Source organism: Sciurus carolinensis, chromosome 18 (assembly GCF_902686445.1).
Source record: "Sciurus carolinensis chromosome 18, mSciCar1.2, whole genome shotgun sequence".
Lineage (NCBI taxonomy): Eukaryota > Metazoa > Chordata > Mammalia > Rodentia > Sciuridae > Sciurus > Sciurus carolinensis.
The window spans coordinates 21,078,045-21,099,660 of NC_062230.1; the positions used below are offsets into that span (position 1 = coordinate 21,078,045).

The following is a 21,616-nucleotide window of genomic DNA, read 5'->3' on the forward strand; positions in this document are numbered from 1 at the left end:
CTCTCCTGTGACCCAGCTGGACTCAGGCCCCTCCGAGGCCCCTTGCTGACTGGACCTGACCTTGGACTCTGTCCTTGGCCCTGCGGGTCCAGTTTTCACAGGACTCCTACTGGGTTAGTTTAGCAGACACCCTGCCCTTGACATCTGATCAGCGCCTCACCCCTGACCCTCATGCCTCGCGCCTGCCGTCCGGGAGAATCCGGTGCAGTTTTGCCAGAATTCCTCTCCGCCCTGGTGTTTCCTCTTTTTATCCATTTTTTATTTTGTTTAAGAACTTTTGTGGTGCTGGGGACGGAACCCAGGGCCTCGCTCACGTCAGGCACGCGCCCGTATCGCTGAGCTGCACCCCAGGCGGACGTCTCCTCTGTAGGGACATCCCGTCCACGGACCCAGCTCCTTGCTAGAAGTCTCCACTTGTGCCTGTGCGGCTGCTCCTGGACACACCGGTGAGGGCCCCTCCAGGAACTCATCCTAAGCCCAAATCGGAAGTGCATTAGACACGCGGACCTACGATCCTCCTGCTCAGATCCTCCCGCTCAGCCGCGCCACTGGCTGAAGAGCGCGGCTCGTCCTCCCTGTGGTCACAGGGTCGACAGGGAGCTGCAGATCGCCTTGCTGCCCAGAATTGAGAGGGGGTGGGACTGCATATGGCCAGCCTGGCAAAAGATCAAAATCCCAAACGCAAAGTGTAGCCTGTGCTGATACGAAGACGTCACTCACCGTGGGTGACCTTGAGAAGGCCCAGGTGTCGAGGACCGTGGAGCAGAACGTCTCCTTCCCGACTGGACAGTCCCCATCGCCATGGTCCCTCTTGACCGAGGTCCTCCTTGCCACCTCCAGCTAAATATCGCTTTCTCTAGCAGTGCCACACGCACTGGCCCCTGTGCAAGGCCACCATGCGTGTTCACACGGTCACTCTTCACAGTGTGCTTTCAGGGAGGGACTGACATTTTGTCCACTCTACAGATGAGAAAACTGACTGGCCTGCAGTCACACAGCTTGTGGGTCCTTGAACCCTCTCGTGCAGCCTTGCTGAAGGGCTCTGGGCAGGGCTTGGCACCTGCTCTACAGGCTGTTACCGTTATCATTGTTCCCAGCTGACCTTGAATGACCAAAGGAGCCACTGGTGGCTCCAGGGACCAGCCCTGCCACCAATGCTGGCCCAGAGCCCCAGATGACTTCTCCAGCAGGCCCAGAGCTTGGAGCTCCACGGACCCTTGAAATGTTCTAATTTTGACTTCTTTTAAAATCAGAAAAAGCTGGGTGGGTGGCGCATGCCTGTAATCCCAGTGACTCAGGAGGCTGAGGCAGGGGGATCACAATGTTGAGGCCAACCTCAGCAACTTAGCCAGACCCTGTCCAAAATAGAAAATAAAAGGACTGGGGATGGGACTCAGTGGTTAAGCGCCCCTGGGTTCAACCCCTGGTACCCAAAACAAACACCCCCATAAAAATTAAAATAAAATCAGAAAAAAAACAAACATAATAATGAAAGGGGTGCAGCTGGATAGAAGAACTAACTCCTAATGTCCCATGGCACAGTGGGGTGACTATGTCTGACAACAGATAATTGCATATTTCAGAATAGCCCCTGGAGAGGACCTGGAGTGTTCCCAACACAGAGAAATGATAGCTGTCTGCAGCAACGGATGTGCCAGTTACCTGATCCGATCATTTCACATGGTGTACCTGCACTGACATGCCACACTGCACCCCACAAATACTTACAGTTACCCTGTGCCCATTACAAATGAACGCGATTGGGCTGGGGTGCAGCTCAGTGGCAGAGCACATGCTTAGCAGACGTGAGGCCCTGGTTGGCTCCCCAGCCCTGCAAACAGATAGATAAACAGGTGGATAAATTAATTGATAAATACACTCAAGTGATGATATAAGACTGAATCCAGATTAAATAGCATTTGTCCTTATACCTTTAAAAACCTCCTCAGAAGACTAGGCCTGGAACCACCACAGGGCCCAGCTAGACCACTCCTCAGCATTTATCCTAAGCAATTAAAGTCCACCTATAATACTCGGTTGGTTGCCCAGCACGGCAAATCCGCAGCTGCCGGCACAGCACTCTGTCCTGGTGAACCCTCCGGGCAGGCAGCAGGTTGGCGCTAGGTTTGCCCTGAAGTATGGCCCTCTCGCTGCCTAGGACCTGCGCACCCTATGACCTCGAGGGACTCCCTCCTGGGTGGCAGAGCGCAGGGCACGCAGGTGGGGGAAGGCAAGGGTGCAGGACAGCACCCCAGCCATCAGTCTGCGATCCTAGCCAGCCATTGGTCAGCTCATCAGCCTGTACTCGGCTGCCATTGGCCTGATCCCTAGCCCACAAATTTTAACTACTCAGCAATTGGCCCAATCGTCATTAGCCTGGGAAATTCAACGACTTAAGAGAAGCTCCCCCACCATGCGCGCGCCCCTTATCTCTCTCTCTCTCTCTCTCTCTCTCTCTCTCCAGGGCAGACACTGTTCATCTGCCTAATAAAATCTCTTGCACGAGTTCCCTGTCCGCAGTGGTTTTTCTGGGTGCTTTTCACTTTTCACCACCCACCACAGTGACCCACGCCCACCATGTTTACAGCAGCACAGTTCACAACAGCCCAGCGGTGGAACCAGCCTGGGTGATCCATTGATAAAGAGAATGTGGTGTATACACAATGGAGTTTTATTCAGGCATAAAGAAAAGTGAAATTTTGGCATTTGCAGGAAAATGGATGGAACTATGTTATGTTAATCAAAATAAGTCAAAATCAGAAGGTTCAAGGGTTGTATGCTTCCCCTCATAAGGGGAAGATAGAGAGGAAGTAGGAAAAGAAGTGGGAGGGCTTTCTTAAAAATCAAAGGGAGGTCAGTAGAGGAGAGGGAGCAGGGGTGGGAAGCAGGGAGGGAGGGAATTACTGGGGAGTGAGTGGCTAAATTATATCATTCTATCCTGTGCACGTAGGACTATGTGACAACAAATCCCATCATTGTGCACAACTGTAATGCACCAGTTTATAAAAATGAGGAGCACACGCCTGTCATCCCAGCTGCTCAGGAGGCTGAGGCAGGAGGGTCACAAGTTCAAGGCCAGCCTCAGCAACGGCGAGGCGCTAAGCAACTCAGTGAGACCCTGTCTCTAAATAAAACACAAAATAGGGCTGAGGACGTGGCTCAGTGGTTGAGTACCCCTGAGTTCAATCCCTGGTACCCAAAAAAAAAAAAAAAAAACAACCTGTAAAAGGTCATTTAAAATATTTCTTTTAAGAGGGAACAGGCCCCTGAAGGTCTAAGTGCCCAGGTCCATGAAAAACATAACGTGACCTTTAAGCCGACCACAGATTTTTCTTGGGCCTTCAGGACGGATGAGCAATTCTATCCCAGGAGCCACCCCCTCCCAGTCTTGTGATTTCAGTTGAGAGGTGCAGGAGAATATGAGGCTCCCTGGCCTCCTCGCTACCCCAGTGACCAGAGTCTCAGGTTCCAGAAGCACTGTGAGAGGAGGCTGGGAGGATTCCTGGTTTCCCTCACCTCAGAAAAACAAGGCTGATCTCCCCAGGCAAACAAGAAAGACAGGTGGCAAATGCTGCCCGGCCCGGCCAGCTCTGGGCTTCTTTCAAAACTGCACGACTGGGAAGGAAAGTGTCCATTTCCAGGAAGTCCCCAGCCTCGGGGAGTAGTCAGCAAACGTCCATTTCCTTATGTAATTAGAACAGGAAATTTTGCGATACAATAAGAACTACCAAGGCTCAGGGCATTGTCGCGAATCTGGGTCTCAGGCCCCATTTTGAGTGCAGGACGGGTCAAGAGCAGACTCCTCCATGGCCTGGGGTGTTGTACAGGGCATGGGACCTGGAGGCCTGGGGCAGGCAGGTACCACTGCGCCGCACACACCCCAGCCTCCAGAACAGGGCTGGGCGGACCAGAGCTGCTCCCTGGCCCACCGCCAGCAGACAGGAAGCAAGTCAGAGGATGAAACACTGGCCAGGCCTGGGTGCCTTGGCATGCCTAGGGCGGGCTTAGTCATGGACCTAGCAGAGTTGTGGCCCCAAACAACTGGCTGATGTCCACAGGGGTATGATCAGAGGGTAAGTGGTAGAGGCAAAGGCCTTGGAGCCCCAGGGATGGTGGAGGTCTTCATTGGGGTTCCTTGGAGGCTGACCCTAAGGTGGAGATTTGGATGCAAGCTGTTTACCTGAGAGGTGACCCCAGGAACTGTGGTGGGACAGCGGAGAAGCCGGGCAGCAAAGAGGAAGGCCAGACCATGGGCAGGTGACCACAGTGGACCACTGGTGCTCGGTCCTGCTTCCAGCCCGGGCAGAATGCATCCCATACCTGCTCCCTTAAGGAGCTAGCGCCCGTTTGCCATCAGCTTCAGGTCACTCCTGAGACATGAACCTCCATGGTCTCCGGCCCCTCACCGAAGAGAGCAAGAGTTTAAGGAAAGACGCCATCAATATACACAGGAAGTGCCTAACCAGAACTGTGGGTGGCCTCTGACCTCGTCCAAGGGGTGATGGGTGGGGGATTGCTAGTGTCTGCCACCAGAAGTCACATGGAGACCAAAGGCTTTCCTGACACCACCTGGTGTCCCCCAATGCCATTCTGATGCAAACTGCCCAGGGGCAGCATCTTAGTTGTGCCACAGAGCTGGGAGTTTCTGGGAACTCCAAGAGCAGGTGTCGGGGGAGGGCCTCCTGCCTGCGGGGTGGGAGGTGGGAGGGCCAGAGCGCATGCGCAGGATGGGGCGGGCAAGCTCACCCATTCAGCCGGCACCCCTGCGCCTCAACTTCCTGCCCTGCAGAACTGGGCTTCCAGCACGTGACCTGGGGCCACCTTCAAGTCATGGAGCAACCTTAGGCTCCAGAGGGTCAAGGCACCCGTGCCCAGCGGGACCACCCCTACATCAGAGGCCAGTTGCCAGTCCAGGGGCTCCCCAGGCCACCCTCACCTCTGCCGGACTGGCTACAAATCCAGGGTCCCCCCAACTTTTCTCAAGTGCGGAAGCAGGGACATCGCGTGCCGTCCTGCGCATCACGTGTGTTTTATTATCATTACTTACACAGAAGAGCAGGTTTCTTCTGCCATCTCCTCCCTAGGACCGCCTCTCACCCTCCGCCCCACCTTCCCCTCCTGAGCAGACCCCTTCTACTTTCTCATCTTCTTTTTTATTTATTTGCGGTGCTGGGGATTGAACCCAGGCCTTGGGCATGCTGGTCAAGCACTCTACCAACTGAGCTACATCCCAGCCCGAGAAGAAAGGCGTTTTTGGTTTCTGGGTGGCTCCTCCTCCTCCTCCTCCCCCCTCCTCCCCCTCCTCCTCCCCCTCCTCCTCTCCCCTCCGCCCCTGCTCCCTCCTCCTCCTCCTCCTCCTCCTCCTCCTTCCCCCACTCCCAGACTCCACAAGTGAGAGAAAGCGAGCCATACCTGTCTTTCTGAGTCTGGCTTATTTCACTTGATCTCTGGTTCCATCCATTTTCCTGTGAATGACGCAGTTTCCTCCTATGTGGCTGAATAATAGTCCTGTGTGTGCATCTCCCATCTTTTCTTTATCCGCACATCCGTGGGTGGGCCTCTAGGCTGATTCCAGCCCTTGGCTATTGTGGACAGGCCCATTGTGAACAGGGGTGGGGGGGTGTCTCTATATTGTATGTTGACTTTGATTCCTTGGGGTGTGCACCCAGGAGTGGGACAGCTGGGTCACTGGGTCGCTCCAGCTGTAGTTTTTTGAGGCACTTCCTTCAGTGGCTGCGCTAACTTATGTTACCTTATTCCTGGTTGTGACGAAGGCCTCCCCCACCCTCCCAGCATTTGTTTTTAATTTTCTTGATTTTAGCCTTTCTGACTGGGCGAGATGGAATCTCGGTGTAGTTTCGATTTGCATTTCCATGGTGGCTCAAGATGTGGAGCATTTTGTCCCGTCACTGGCCATTTGCGCTTCCTCTGGGAGGTGTCTATTGGGCTCTCTCGCCCCTTTACTGATGGATGGCTTGTCCTTCTGGTGTTGACTTTTTTTAGTTCTTCATGTGTTCTGGAACATTGTGTGTTCTCCAACCAGGGGGCTCCCCTGAGCTCTGGTGTCCAGAGTTTTAAGGATTGATGGAAATCTTGGCCACGGGGTTGATGGCAGTCTCTGGGGCTCATTCCCTTCTCTGGGTCAGGCTGGGGCAAAGCCCCTACCTTCTAATTACAGGGTGGTCTTTCTGACCTCATCTCATTAGCATAAACTCAGGCTCCAAGGGGCTGGTGGGTAACAGATAATACCATTACTCAAGCAATTCTAAGGATTTTAGAGTTTCCTTCCCAGGAACCAGGGACAAAAGCCAAATTCTTTCTTACACAATAGGTGATCTAGCTGGGCCTCTGAGCTGTCATCTGCTCCCAGCTGTGCTGTTTGGGCAGATGGGAGCCATTGATAATGTTTGAGGAGGGAGGGGTCAGGACATCTTCCCTAATCTGAGACAAATGCCTTCAGCATTTGCAGGAGGGCTTGGGGCTGCGTGGCCAGTCCCCTGGGGAGGCCCTGTGAGCTCTGGATGGGCTGGTCACCCCTCTGCATCAGCCTCTCCAGCCCCTCTTCTGCTCACAAATCCAGCTGCACCTCCCCAGATCCCAAAGTGAAGGAGGCCAGTGCCGATGTCATCCCTGAACGCAGGTGCGCACGGAATGCCACAGCTCCGTCCTTCCTGGAGGGGATCTCCACTTGAACCCTGAACTCCCGGGCTGTAGATTTCTCTTCAGAAGTTTTCAGGGCTTTCTCCTCCTGTCTTTGCCTGGGGCTGTGTCACAGTGATATATGTGAGGTCTGGCAAAGAGGGGACGGGGTTTGGTCACTGTCACGATCATCTTAAAACCACACAGGTCACAGTCGCATCAGAAACCCTCGGGGCTCAGAGTGTTCCAGAATGCAGAAGTTTTCGGGCTCTGGATGGGGACAACGCCTCCCATAGGAGCGCCCCCGGAAGCTGACATATTCATATTCCTGCAGAAGAACGTGAATGAGCACGCCAGGGAGTCACTGGGGGGACGAGTGGCCTCACATCTGTTGGCTCAGGCCTCGGTCTCTAGGAGTTTAGGCCAAAGTCCGGTTTTGTGTCCTAATGAATTATGAAAAAGCCTGTGCATTTCAGAACCTCCTGGAATTGGAAACTGCAGACCAGAAATTGTAGTTAGTAGCTCACTGTAATTGAGCACCTACTGCATGCGGGCACAGCACCTCCATCTTGCCCTGTGATGGCGGGTGCTATGATTGTCTCCACTCTGTAGTTTAGAAAACTGAGGTGCCGAGCTCGTCACCAGCAATTCTGGCTGCGAAACTCATGTGCTCTAAAATGACTGGATGAGTCAGTGTACAATGCTGTGCATCCACTGCCCTGTCCTCATGGCCCTCCTGGTCCCAGGGCTCTGTGGCCAGGGACAGACATGAGCGCAGCTGGTAACTTCGACACCTGTGGTCTTGACGTTTCCAGTTGATGGCCTCCAGTCCAGCGCCCACTCAGTCCATGCAGGTGACACCAAGCTGCCCAGGTGTGATACAGCAGGCAGCGTGGGGACTCTGGTAGACTTGGGGACAGCTCATCGTTGCCATGGAGAAACATGCATGGCATTCAAGGAGAGCCAGAATCTGGGTTTTTATGGAAAAGTCTCCTAATTTTTACTTCAAAATGTTTTTAAAATGACTTTATTAAGGTATAATTTACATATCATAAACTTTGCCCATTTGAAGTATGTGAGTCAGTGGCTTTTAGTAAGCATGACCATCTAATTTTAAAACTTTTTCATTATCCCCCAAATAAGCCCCGTATCCACCAGCAGGTACTCCCAGTTGCCTGCCAACGGGCCCAGCCCTAGGGCACCTCTAAGCCGCTATGTATTTCCAAAGACTCACCTATCCTAGCCATTTTATGTGGATGCAATCATGCGATGTAAGGTCTTTTATGACTGGCTTACTTCATGCAGCATAATGCCTTCCGGGTTCATGGTGTAATCGTGTCAGAACTTCCTGAATCTGATTCCTTTCCATGGATAGATCCCGTTTCCTCTATGCTCGCCTGGGTCAATGGACACTTGGCCGTTCCGACCTTTTGCTTGTTGTGATTAATGCTGCTGTGAACCTCCACGGACTGGAGTCTGTGGGCATGGATTTTCATTTCTCTTGGGTGAATAAAAGGGAGCAATTGCTGGGTCACAAGGTAACTCCGTGTTTGACTTTTAATTCAGATATGTTTTGTGCCAGCCAGCGGAACACCCCCAGATGCTCAGCACCTCTGCAGCCCCAGCCAAGGAAAATGCAATCTCGTTTTGTCCTGAAGATTAAAAGACATCTCCCTCTTTCTCTTTCTCCCTCTGAGGCCCCAGGCAGAATCTCCTCTATAAATTAAGGCTTTTGAAGATAGGAACTGGCATGGGAAGGCTTTTCTAAGAGGGTCTGCTTCTCCTTTCCTGCAAATCTCTGGAATGAGGAAGTTCACGGCCTCCTACCTGTTGAATAAAGGGGAAAGAAAGGGGGGTGCTTAAGGGGAGAAGCAGAAATTAACATCTCAAAATATTCTGCAGCCACATGCATTGGGGCAGTGATCCATCCGCACTCTGCAGATTGACCTAAGGTTGATCCGTATGTAGCAGTGCACAGCTAGCTCGCAGCTGGCCGGGGCAAAGTTCCTGCCCCCTCAGGCAATACAGAGAATCCTGTTTTCACATAGCCCAATTTGACTGTCAGAAGGATTTGTTAGAAAATCTGATTTTTTTCATTGCTACTTGGTATTTATCAAATGTTCCATTCATGGAATAAAATCCAAACTCCTTGCCATAAGTACAAAATGTGGCCTTGACCTTCCTGTCCCATGTCATCTGCTGCTGCTCATTGCCCACCCCAGATGTTGCTCAGACTCTGAGCCTAGCCTCTGCCTGGGCCTCGCCTGGGCCTCGCCTGCCTCCTGCCCTCCCCCGACGCTGCAAACCCCCCTCCTCTGCATTCAGGCCTCGCTGAACGTCACCTCCTTAGGACTGCTCCTAAGTCACCTTCCAGTCCCTTCCGATTTGTTTTTCTTAATATCACTTACCAATTTCCAAGCAGCATCTAAAATGTGGCAGGCACTCAATAAATATTTGTTGAGTGGATAAAAGAACTTACATAGCCACACATCACTTAAAGATGGGGACACGTCTGAGAGCTGTGCCAATGGGCAATTCTGTCATCATGGGAACATCACAGCATGCTGAGGCGCACCCAGACTCCAGGGGCCGGGCGATGCTGGGGGAGGCGCAGGGAACCGGAGCCGCTGAGCCTGCGCCACAGGGCAGGCTGCTCACACGTGTGTTTGAGAGGCTGGAGCGCGCTCTGGGACTCCGTCTGAACAGTAAGGGTCCCTGCTCCACTTCTGTGACAGGGAGCGTGGCAGGCGTTCACACCAGCAAAGGTGAACGACGCCTTAGGCTATGACCTCACACTGCGACAAGGTCGCTAGCTGATAGGAATTTTGTCGTCTTAAGGGGTCACTTGTACACATGGCCGTGATTGACTGACAGGTCCTTGGCAGCACAGAATGATACATTAATTAGTTCACTTTTTGCACCCCTGGCGCCCCAGGTGGGGTTCCTCATCCTGGCCACAACTGGGGCTGAATCTCTCTGTCTCCCTCTGGCCCTGTGCATTGGGGGGTGTTTTGCTGCATCGTCTTCCCTCTCAAGTCTCGACAGCCCTGAGGGACTTTTCAGTGGGCAGTGTTCCCAGGGGTGGCTCACCTGGAGCAGCTCACACGGAGTCTGTGAGACTGCACTGGGCTGGGTGCCCAGCTAGCAGTGTGGGCGCCCTGGGGCGGGGTGCAGTGGGGACCCTGGGAAGGACTGCTGGTGGGGGTAGCGGAGAGGTGCCCCCAGGCGTCTGGCCACAGGAGGTGGTGGCAGGGAACAGGTGCAGATGGATTCTGGAGAAGCAGAATCAGCAGGTCTTGAGTCCACGCACTGGAGGGCCAGGGTGGGAGGCCACTGTGGCTTGGGAGCCCTGGCGGGGGACAACAGGTACATCTGGGTGTGGGCTCATCAGGGCTGGGTCTCTGCAGGGCTGGGGGAGGAGCAGGGAGGAGAGAGATGAGGCAGGAGCCTGGAGGCAGAGGAAGTTGATGACAGACCCACGGGGATAGGGGGAGACGTGTGCTGAGGGGGATGCAGAGCAGGGGACAGGCAGGGATGGAGGGGGCGGATTCCCGAGAGAAACCCACAGCCGAGACTGACATTGTGAGCCTCCACTGTGTCCCAGATCCATTGTCCAGGTGAATCCTACAGAGAAGGTCTCAGGCTCTCCTCCGAGCCCCCTCCCCACCTCCTAGAAGCCTGGGGCTTCCTTTATATGTGCTCTGTGCCCCCAGGGCCTGCCCCCACCTGGAGCCCTGTTCTTCCCTGTGCGGAGCAGGTCCCAGGCAATCCCTGGAGAACTGGGACTCTCAAAGCAGGTGACCCCTCCCCCTGTCTCCGTCCCCTCTGTCCGCGCTCTGCTCTGTCCACACCCTGCTCAGCCTCACCCTCACCTCCCCTTTGGAAGCTCATGAAGCTCAGGTGAAGCGGCCTCTTCTCTCTTTCGGGTCACTTCCTGGAGTTGAAATTCAGATGCCCTCAGCAGCCTGGATGGAAACCGGGTAAGCTCCTGAGTGACAGCCCAGAATGGAGCCGCTGGGCACGGGGACCTGATGGAACAGCACTGCTCCAGCCAGCCTGGGGGGAGGATGCTATCTGTCACTCAGGATGTGATGACTGTCACTCAGAATGTGATGACAAAGAGGCCATGAACTGGGTGACTGGAGGAAACCATAGATGTCTGTAGGTCACTGTCCTGCAGAGGCCGGGAGTTCAAGATCAAGGCCCTGGCCGATTTGCTGCCTCCCGAGGGCTCCCTGGTTTACAGACCGTGCCTTCTGGCTGTGTCCTCACTTGGAAGAAGAGGAAGGCAGCTCTTTGGGGTCTCTTCTTAGGAGGCCACTAATCCCATTCACAGGACTCCCACCCCCATGACCTAATCACCTCCCAGAAGCCCCGCCCCCAATACCACTGGCAGGAAATTAGGTCTCAACAGGTGAATTTTGGGGAAACACAGACATTTAGGCTGTTGTAGTGGCCACAGGAAAAACTTCACCCCAGTGTTGCCAGGGTTTCTGATTTTTACAAGAGAAGCCAAAACTCCCATATTTTAATGGATATCTTCCAGATTTTTGAAAAGTTGGCCAAAAGGCACATCAGGTTTTAAGGGTCTTGCCAACATCTGCAGTTGGATTCAGCCCCCAGGCTGCCAGTTTTCGATCTCAGCTGTGCATATTTCTATCTGAGTATTTGTAATAATCGATTTTACTTCACTGTTGATGTCAGGCTGCTCATTAGCTTTGGGGCAATGGCCGAGTCGTCCCCCCGAGGCTGGTCTACTGCCTGGTATTTAGAGGGCACTTCCTAAATGTTTGTTGCATGAATGAGCTGGAGTGTTACAGGTGTCAGTGGCCCACCAACGTTCAGAATGTTCTAGAAGGGAACCAGGACCTGTCAGCTGGAGACGGCAAGGGAGTCTTCTTCAGAAGGCGGGGCGGCAGGGCAGCTGTGTCCTGTCATTGGTCTCCCCGAAGTTGATCGTTCGTGATTTATATTCTGCCACCTCCTTTGCAGGCTCCTGGAAACAAGGTCCAGGGACTCTGCGGGCCATCAGGCCTTTCATACCAATGAGCCTGGCCCCAGGCACAGGGCCAGGTAGAAACTGGGCCTTGGGGGGACGGGGAAAGGCCAGAATTTTAATAAGTTTAATAAAAATTGGAAGCAAAACCCACATTGGTGGAAATGCTGGCTTCTAGAGGTTTTAATGGACTTAGAGGAGTGGGTGGAGCAGAGGATGCTGGGAACTCAAGGGCCTGCTCTCTGGGGATTTGCAAGGAGAATGGGGCAGGCCCGGAGGCCCAGGCGCTGGTCCAAGGGCAGGCTGGACGTGGGGCGCACTTCCGGGAAGCCGCAGGTCCTGAGGGCATGGTCTCAGGGGAAACCAAGTCAGTGGCTGGGGCAGGCAGAGGTCTTGGGTACCCTCTTCACAGTGGACGGGACTCTGTCTAGCAGTGGGCAGTACAGGCACAGGATCCAGCTACAACGGAGTGAACTGAGTAGGCAACCAGGGAGGGAAACTGAGACCAAAACCTTGTGGTAGGAAAAGGCTGGGCTTCTGGAGTCCCTCATGCACCCAGTGGGTGAGGGAGCCCAACTGCAGTCTCTCCAACCAGAGGGAGCCAGCTCGAGGAACTCCCGGGACAGCCCACAGGAAGGGGCCCCCTAGTCTGAGCTGTGCGCCACTGGTCCAAGCGGGAGCCAGGCCTACCCTCTGCCTCCTAGACGGTCCCCCCTTGCCACTGACTTGCCACCTCACCTTCACCAGAGAGGAGAAGCAAGCCCAGAGAGGTTAACTAACATGCCTGAAGTCACACAGCTGTGAGTGGGGGAGGCGGGCCTGGAGCCATGACGCCTTCCGTGAACTCTGCCTCCCCGTGCTCCAGCGTGAGCTCCGTCGTGACCTGGGTCTTGCTTATCCCTGCCTCTGCTCACTAGAGTGTGGGCCTCAGGCCAGGACTCAGTCTGTTCTGGTTGTTCCTGGGTCCTCAGTGCCTGGCAAGGGGCTCGGCATGACTGCAGCCACGCCAGAGCTCGTCCCTGGGGAGAGGGCTGGACACTCTCTAACAGGTGCTCCAGTGCAGGTCTGGTGATGAAGGCGAGGTGCTGAAGGAGATGATGCCCAGCGTGGGTTATCACCTCCACTGCACCTCCGATCGGTTCTCCATCTTCCCTGGGCCTCGTTCTGGGACATGGGACTGTGGCATGGCTACCGTGGGGGCTGTGGGGATCTGAGGAGGGAGCACATGAGGTACAGGCTTGGCCTGCGGGCGGCTCTCAGGATGATGACTCCGCGGTGTCGTTCCAGGTGCAGTGACGATGCAGGTGGTTCATGAAACAGAGGAGGGTCTGACACCGAGGCAAGGAGGGGTCTCTGTGCAAGAGGAGACAGAGACAGACACGCCCAGGCAGCGTCAGGGACAGGCAGAGCGAGACACGGGGAGGCAGGGACACGGGACGGTGGGGGAGAGGCAGGGGGACAGGAGGAGCAGCGGATTCACAGCACAGACGCCTCCGCTTCACCTGTGGCAGTTGTCCGAATCCCCCAGAGGCTCCTGGCCAAGTGGTCAGCATAGGCAGGGACTGGATCCCAGGCAGTGGTGGGACGCGGCCGCTTCCCAAGGGAGTACAGAGCCCAAGACGCCTCCGGATGATTTTCACCCCTGATGAATCCAGTTCAGAGGTCCAGGTTGGGAGTGGATGACATGGGGTCAGAAGCCTGGAGGACCCAGAGCAGGGTGGGATTGAGGTAGGGAGGAGGCACAGAGGCCCCAGGGAGTTTCTGGACTGGGTCTTTGGGTGACCAGGAGCCCAGCATGTGGGCATGGATGAGGCTGACTCCCAGAGAGTGGCTGGGGCTGGTGCCATCTTGGTTTCTGGCACCAGATGGGACCCAACCGCTCACACCCAACCCATCCCCGAGTCTCATGGAGGGACCGTGTTCTGTTCATCTGTGTCTGGAACCCAGCAGGACTCCATGGGAGCCTCTGTGGAGGGAATGTATGTCTGGCCTGGGTGCAGTTGTCTCTGCACGTGGGCTGGGATCCTTCCTGGTGGCCAGAACACAGCCAGCAGGGAGGGCTCTGGCCTTGGAAGGCAGGTCGGGTCCTCGGCTCTGCAGGTCGAGGCTTGAGGCTTCCCTCAGTCTCACACGGGCTCCGTGGCCTTCCTTCTGCTCATTCTGCTCTGTAAATGCCTTTCTGCTCTCATTTCTGGTTTGGGGTCGTCTCATGGTCCAAGGGCCTGAGACTTATTGGATCTGAGGCAAAGCTGTATTTTTAAAGGTCACGCTGTAATTTCATCTCTCGATGCTTTTCTTGGTGGTGGCTGCAGGTGAGCAGAGGGGAGGGACAGCACCCTTGAGAAGATTAAGTCCAGTTGATGACCTGGCTTTCGAGGGCTTTTCTCAGAGCTGCGGGCATGTGGCTGTCCTAGGGGGGAGGAGCAAGGGCTGAGCTGCATGGGCCTCCGACCGTTTCCGTGTCACAGGTTTATAGTGGGCTTCTCTGGCTTTACCTTCCTCCTTCTTTAAGGGGAACAGTCATGATTGTTCTTTGGAAACCTCTTTGGCATTCTCAGGCCATGTTGATTGCACCCCATCCTCAGCCCATAAGTGGCCCCCTGGTCACCATGCTCAGTTCAGGGGTGGCCCTGCAGCACACGCCAGGCAATGACATTCAGTCCTGTGAGGTTGGCGGCAACTGCTAAGACACCAGCGATGCTCTTCCTTAAGATGTGAAGATGTGAGCGTGGAGCCAAGCGGCTCACTGTGTCCCTGCCTGGAAACGAGGACAACACAGAGTCTGAGGGGAAGGACACAGGCTTCTTTCCACAGCCTTCCAGAACCTGGACCATGCTATACATCGTGCCAAGTGACCCCTGGGCCTCTGAGTTACATGAGTTAATGCATTTACTCCATTTTGAAATCCAGTTACAGCTCTGTTTCCACCACTTGTGGCCGTAAGTGTCCTAATACAGCTGGGGTGGGCTTTGCCACAAAGCATGGTGAGCCTTCAGCGGAGGGTGGGTGGGAGGAGCTGGGCCAGGGCCACAGGACTCCCTGGGCTGTTGTGTCTGTTCCTCCTGCCCCAGTACGAGGGGCTTGGGCTTCGGGCTGTCATCACAAAACTATGGTAATCCTGGGAGCGATGGAGGCTTGGGCCTGGGCCTCTCTGTGGCCTTGCAGACTGTACCTCTGGGACATAGTGACATAGTAAGTGCTGGAGTAGGTGTAAAGAATCCAAATGATAATAAACATAACTGGGTTAAATTCACCAATTAAAAGACAGAGTTCTTGGACTATAGAAATGAAAACAACCAGATCCAACAGTGCAGGAGGTATACTTTAAAAGATATAGAAGGGTAGAAAAGGATGGAAAAAGATATAGCTGGGGCTGGGGATATAGCTCAGTGGGTAGAGTGCTCGTCTCACAAGCACAAGGCCCTGGGTTCAATCCCCAGCACCACACACACACACACACACACACACACAAATCTACCTGGAAAATACAAACCAAAGTAGTCTGGGTTAACAGTAATGTAAATAGAAATTAAGACCAAAAAAAATAAATAATAATCACAAGGGTCAAATAATGAAAGCATAGATGTAAAAATTGATTCATTACAAGCATGTTTTTACCTACAAAGGATCGCGCACTTGTCTGGCACGAGGCACTGAGATTGATCCCAGCAGGGCAAGAGGAAGTAATCCAGCAGTAACTGTCAGGATGAAATAGACAAACCAGCAATGGTAGGTAGAGATTTTTTTTTTTAACCCAAAAACACATCTCAGAGGCTGATAGAGAAAGAGACACAAAGGTTCTGAGCTACAGAAGGCTCCAGCCGCACAGTTAATGAACTCGGATTATTAAGTATATAAAGAACTCTGTGACCCCCGGTCCCCAAATACACCTTTGGAGAACACACATTCCTTTCAGGACCTCACATACAGACCATAAACAGGCTGGGTTCAGGGTTCAAAACAGCCTTTTGTGTTTTCAAAATTCTGTAATGTTCTGCTTTGTGTGTGTGTGTGTGTGCGTGTGTGTGTGTGTGTGTGTGTGTGAGAGAGAGAGAGAGAGAGAGAGAGAGAGAGAGAGAGGGATGGAGAGATGGGTAGGTGCTGGGAAAGAGGAACTGGCTGTGGCCAGTCGGGCTGGGGCTGGAGGGGAACTTCAGGCAGGGCCTTTAGACTCTGTGGTCTGGGCCGGGCAGCGAGGCTCCCCAGGAGGGAAAGCCTTCTGCAGCCCCAGCAGCCCGCCGAGGCTCAGGCCTGCCCTGCTCAGGTCTGGCCCCGGGCCCAGCTCTGCCTGGAGCCCCGCAGGACTGTGTGCTGGCTACCTGCGTCTACGTAGCAATGGTGCCACCAGCTTAGCGACCGAACGGTTCACGCTGTCAGCTCCCATATTCGCAAGCCAGGAGTCTGGGACTGGCCCTGGGGATGCTGGCAATGTCACAGCCAAGGCGTTGACCAGAGTGGGACCTTCCAGAACCTCGGGTTGCTTGCCACGAGGACCCCGTGGCCACTGACTTCCACAGGCCCTCTGAGGGCCAAAGCCTCCCTGGAGGAGAGGTGCCACAGTCTTAAGTCGGGTGACTACCTACATCCTGTCATTGCGTCACGGCTTGTTGACAGTGGCCGTTAAGGGGAGAGATGAAGTGAGGGATGAAGTGAGGGATGAAGCGTGGGATTGCCTTAGAATCTGCCCGCCACCCCCTCATAAATGGCAGCTCGGTAGACTCGGCAGAGAGCACCCTGTGGCTCAAAGCTGAATGGTGTGTGATGCGTCCCTGGGTCAGGTCACCCCTGAGACAGTCGAGATGCCCTAGGCCACTGGCCGCTCTGGGCTGTAGGGTCTCCACAGTGGATGAGTCTGCACTGACATTTCCAAACTGTAGCGAACTTGGCCTCCACATGTCACGGCCACCCCACCGGGGAAAGGCCCGGTACCTGAGCCTGCGGAGAGGAGGGAGTAAGAAGATGCGGGGGGTCTGGGGAAAGAAGGCCTGGAGCAGTGCAGACGCCAGTGCAAGGGCCCTGCGGCAGGAGCCAGCTGGGCCTTCCAGGGACGGGAGACCAGAGTGACCAGAGAGGAGCCCAAGAGGGAAGAGGGCGGGAGGTGAGGCCAGCGATGGAGACAGAAATGCCCACCGCCGTGCCTTTCTCTGTCGATCCCCGTGGGTGGATCCTTAAGATGTTTTCCAGCCTTTTCTATAATAAATACCCTTGTCCATAAATCTTTGTCCCACATGCAAATCTATCCAAGGCTCATCCCTCCAGTGGAATTGCTGGGTCAAAAGGAAAGCGCGTGCTCACCCTCGACAACCACGGACAGATGCCACTCCAAAGAGGTGGCAGCCCACTGGCCCCTCTGGTGTCCTCTGTGCCCTGACGTCCTTGGTCCCTTCCTGGACTCCGTGTTTCCCACAGAGCTGCCGCTGTCTCCCTAGGCACCTGTCTTTCTCTGTCCCCAGTCCCCTCCCTCCCTTCGGACGTCAACTGTGCTGCGCAGCTGGCTTGGCGTCCAGGAGCCCTCAGTGGACACTTCTCCTCCGTGGAGAGACTCCCCAGGAAGACTCACCAACCGTGTTTTCTGGGCGCCTTCCCCAGAAGTGGGAAGCTCCCTCGTGGCTGTTTTGGGACAATGAGTGAGGCCGTGCTTGCCACCATTGGTTTCTGGACAGAGAGCACCCTGCCAGGAAGGAGCGGGCACGGGCAGCAGGACCCCTGCCCAGCCTGTGGATTGAGACCCCATGCCACCTGGACTCATAGGTTCTTAGAGTCCTCACGTCCCCGAAGGTGACCAACCCCTTCCTCTGGGGTTCAACCAGAGAGAGACCCTCTGCCGCTCGGCTGGAGGAAAGCGGGCCTGGAACTTCTCAGGGGTTGCGCCCCTCGGTGCCCCTTTTCGAGGGCTTCCCAGGCCTGTCACCTGGGTGTGTGACACTTCTGGAGCCCACCCCACATGCTGAGGGGACCTGCCACCGGCCTCCTGGCTGCCCCTACGCCCCTTCCTCTCACTCGGCACGTGTCCCCCACGTCACCCCCTCTGCTGGCCACGGCGGCCACTGTCGACTTAGCCTTTGCCTCTAAATCACTCACGATTTTTTTTTTTTTGAAACTGAAATTTATTCAGAAAGGAAACGTCAGATCCCTACCAGAAATGAAAAGTCTTTATTTGCAATAAAGAGAAGGTGGCTGTAAAAGCGATCACCACTGTCCACATGCCTGTGTGGCACCTGCAGCCCTGGCTCAGGGGCGGCTTTGCTGCCCCGCCCCATGTCCCAGGGACGCTGGCAGCTTTGGCAGTCCTTACGCCAGGGCTGTGTGCGTGCGCGTTCTTCCTCATGAGCGGAGGCTAATTAATCCCGTGATTCTGCCAGCTCTCAACGGTCCTGGTCGAGGGGGCTCCCTGGAGAGCCAAGAAGGCACCCGAGGCCTGGCAGAACCTGCCCGTGGCTCCAGCCCCTGTGCTACACTCTCAAGACGCTCCCACTCTCCCGGACTCTGCTCTTAAGGATGGCACACCATGAGCTGGCACGGTGGTGCATGGCTGTAATCCCAACCACTGAGGAGGCTGAGGCAAGAGGATTGGAAGTTTGAGGCCAGCCTCTGCACTTGATGAGACCCTGTTTCAAATAAAAAAAACATTGAAAGGGCCGGGGAGCAGCTCTGGGTTCCACCCTCAGTACCAATAAATAAATAAGTACACACCGTGGCCTGTGAGTGGCAGGACTGGAAGCCCAGGGCAGGGCCATCCGGGGGCTGCTGAGAAAGTGGCCCGTGACAGCTAGGACTTGGGGTATCACATAGGTCAGAGGCCATTCCTCATAGAGGCAGCCAAAGTCCAAGGCTTGGGCGAATGCGAAGAGCACATCTGTGGGATGTAAATTTTCAGGGTAAGAATGGAGGAGGCAGGAGGAGACGGGCAGGATCCTCAGGGCAAGTACGTTGGAGGGGGGCCTTTGCCTCTGTGGGTACCAACTTCACTTCCCTGTGCCCCAGGGATGCAAAGGAAGCAGCTTAAAGTGGGGCCTGGGGCCTTTTGGGGTCACCCAGCCCAGATCTACGCGTTGGGTCCTTGGTATGAGTCTGCTTTTCCTTGCTCTGACCAGAAGACCTGGGGGAACAACTTAAAGGAGAGACACTTATTTTGAGCCACGGTTTCAGAGATGTCGTCCACGGCGGCGACTCCACAGCCCTGGGCCAAGGTGAGGGGGAGCATCATGGCGGAAGGACCTGCTGGAGGAGCCTGCTCTGCTCGCTGTGGCCAGAAAACAGAGAAAGGGCACCCTTCCGGGCACGTCCCCAGGGACCCGCCTCCTCCAGCCACGCCCACCTGCCGGCGGTTACCTCCCAGTCCGTCCCTCCAGCCGGGATGGACTGAGCAGGTTCCAGTCATTCACCTCTGATCGGTCCTGTCCACACGGGAGCTTTGGGGGCACCGCGTATCCTAACCAGAGCCCGTGGGATCCATCCTCCTCCCCTCGCCTCCCCTGTCCCCCCCAGGCAGTCGCTCCACCTGACCTCAGGTGAGGAGGAACGGAAACGGGGCTGCCTGATCCTGCGTCCTCCCAAACCTGTATCCTCAGACACCTGCCGTGGGCTTTGTACATCCCCAAAGCCGAGGCCACGAGTAAACCTTCAGACGCCCAGTCACCCACGTGAGCAAGGAGGCAGGGTAATAGGGTCCTGGGGGGCTTGGGCACGGGTCCACTGATATAGAAAGCCAGCCCCGCACCCCTTCGCCCGGGCTCCCCAGACCCTGCTGTCCCCGGGTCAGTCCTTCTGGACCATCTGGACCCCACCTGCAGGGGCTGTGCCCTTCCTCACCTTGGGGCTGGGTGGGGATGCCTGGGTAGACAAGGCTCACGGAGATTCAGCAGGGTCCCCCTTAAATGTCACCTCTGGTCTGGGCCACTTCATTTAAAAGTCGGAATCCAAGCGAGAGGCAGGGTAATGATTCAAGCGACCTGAAAGGAGAGCTCGCGGGGCAGGAGTTGGACGCGCTGCTGGGGCGAGTCGGGGTCGGGGCGCCTCAGTAATTACCGCGCTCCCGAAAGGCCCGGCTCCAGAAGATGCCCGCCCGCGCCCCTGTCCTCGGAGGACAGAGCGAGAAATTAGCTTAAATTGGAACTGGAAAGATTTAGGTTATGTGTAAGGAGGAACTTTTAAAACTCTGAAATATGCTACCGAGAGAGGCTGCGGGTTCTCCGGAGAGTGGCTAAAAATAGCTCCTTTTTTAAAAATAGGTCTGGGTGGCTTTAAACAGCCCCGCAGGCTGGGGGAGGCGTCAAGAGCAGGCCTACCTGGGTGTGCGGGCCACCCCCCGCCAGGCTGAAGGGCACCAGCGGGGACAGTCTGCGGTCTCTGTGGGGCCAGCCGCTGGGGACTTGGGGTTTGTGGAGATAAAGGATTTATTTTCCCTCTGCCTCCAGCTGGTGGGTGTGGGAACACCAGCCTTAGAATCCCGAGCGCTCTTTCTGCGGGAGCCTCTGCCTGCAGGCTTATGTTAACTGGGTCAGTCCCACAGTCGCCCAGTGCTTCCCAGTTCCCCCAGGCCCTCCCCAGTCCCCCCAGGCCCTCCCCAGTCCTGACCCTCCCAGGTTGGGGGCTTGCTGAGACCCAGGCCTCCCAGCTGCCCACCTGCCCAGCCCTCCAGCACCCCCTCAGGCGGAGCAGCATCCTTTTCTGCAGGTGGCCTGCAGCTGCGCTCCCGGACCCGCGGCTCCTGTTTCTCTCCCACCCGTCCTTCCCTAGGCAGTGAGGCCCGGGTTCCATCCCCTGTACCTGGTGCCCTCAGGATGAAGCCCCTCCTGCCTCGATGGCTGAGAGCTGTTTGAGAAGGGTCCTCCCCAGCCCGCCGCAGTCCGGATCATCTCCCACCAGCCCCACTGCAGCAGCTCAGGAGATCCTCCTGCCTCAGCCTCCATGCCCAGCGGGGTGCCTCCCCACCTCCCCAGCTGGCAGACCCCTGGGCTTCCCATCTCTGCTGCTCTGACTCCCCATGGAGCCCTGGAGCCCGGCTGCACTGTCCCCCCCAACCCTCTTGGAGCACTGGGAGGCCTGGCCACTTGCCCCGATCACTTTCCCTCCATCTAGAAGGAAATTCGGTGCCTCCCGTCCAGGCAGCTGTGCACCGAGTCGTGATTTAGGAGAAGCCGTCGCCATGGGGACGAGTCCAGAGGCAGCCTGCCTGCGTGCCGTGGAATGGAGGGTCTTCCTGCAGTGGTCTGTCCTTCCTTCCTGCCCTGCTCCGCAGACCGGGGAGGGGCGGACTGAGCCAGGGCGGGGAGCGGAGAGCCCAGGTCAGGTCCCACTGGGGGATGTGGCCCTGCCCCTGCCCCAGCCTGCAGTCGGAGAAGGAGCCGTAGGGGGCGGTGGCAGGGGAGGGGTCCCTCCGCTTGTTACAGAACAGGAGGAAGAAACAGGGCAGAGGAACCGAGTGTGGAGGAGCAGCTTGCCTGCAGGAACTTTAGACATAGACCTGTGCGTCCCAAGTGCAGAAGAACTTCCTTCCTCACCTCCAGATGGGCCCCTGGTGACACCTATTCTGGCTCCAGGTATCCTCTGCCCAAGAAATGCAGGTAAAAACCACAGCTGCTCAACACATCACAGAGGCCAGTTTTAGGATACAATGGTCTTGCCCGTGTCCCCAGCAGAGCAGCATGTGCTGGCTCCTCTGCGGTGCTGGCCCCATGATCATGCCCACCAAAGGGACAAGGAAGAGGCCATGGGATAGAGCCCACAGGTAGCTGGTCCTCCCACCCGGGCTCTTTCACCACCTCCTCGGCTCCTGGCTGTGTCCTCAAGTTAATTCAACAAGTACATGATTTGAGCATTTTAATTTGGTCTGCGGCCTCTCGGTTCTGTGGTCTCTTGCTAGCCGGCCTAGGAATGCACTTGAGGTCGCCGGTAAATAATTACTTTCCTATTCAAAAAGAAAAGAAGGAAAGAAGAAGAGCCTGGTACTCTGCAGGTGCTTAATACATGCTCAGCGGC

At 55.7% G+C, this 21,616-nt stretch overlaps 1 protein-coding gene and 1 long non-coding RNA gene across 4 annotated transcripts in view; one reads left to right on the forward strand and one right to left on the reverse strand.

Moving 5' to 3' along the window:
* Positions 1-21,616, forward strand: part of Gsg1l (GSG1 like) — a 193,967-nt gene that overhangs the window by 128,550 nt on the left and 43,801 nt on the right. The window lies entirely within an intron of this gene.
* LOC124970451 (uncharacterized) lies at positions 17,849-19,756 on the reverse strand. The gene is made up of 3 exons (XR_007106123.1): positions 19,448-19,756; positions 18,329-18,491; positions 17,849-18,243 (listed from the first exon to the last, which is right to left on the reverse strand). It is a non-coding gene; the product is annotated as an uncharacterized LOC124970451 (long non-coding RNA).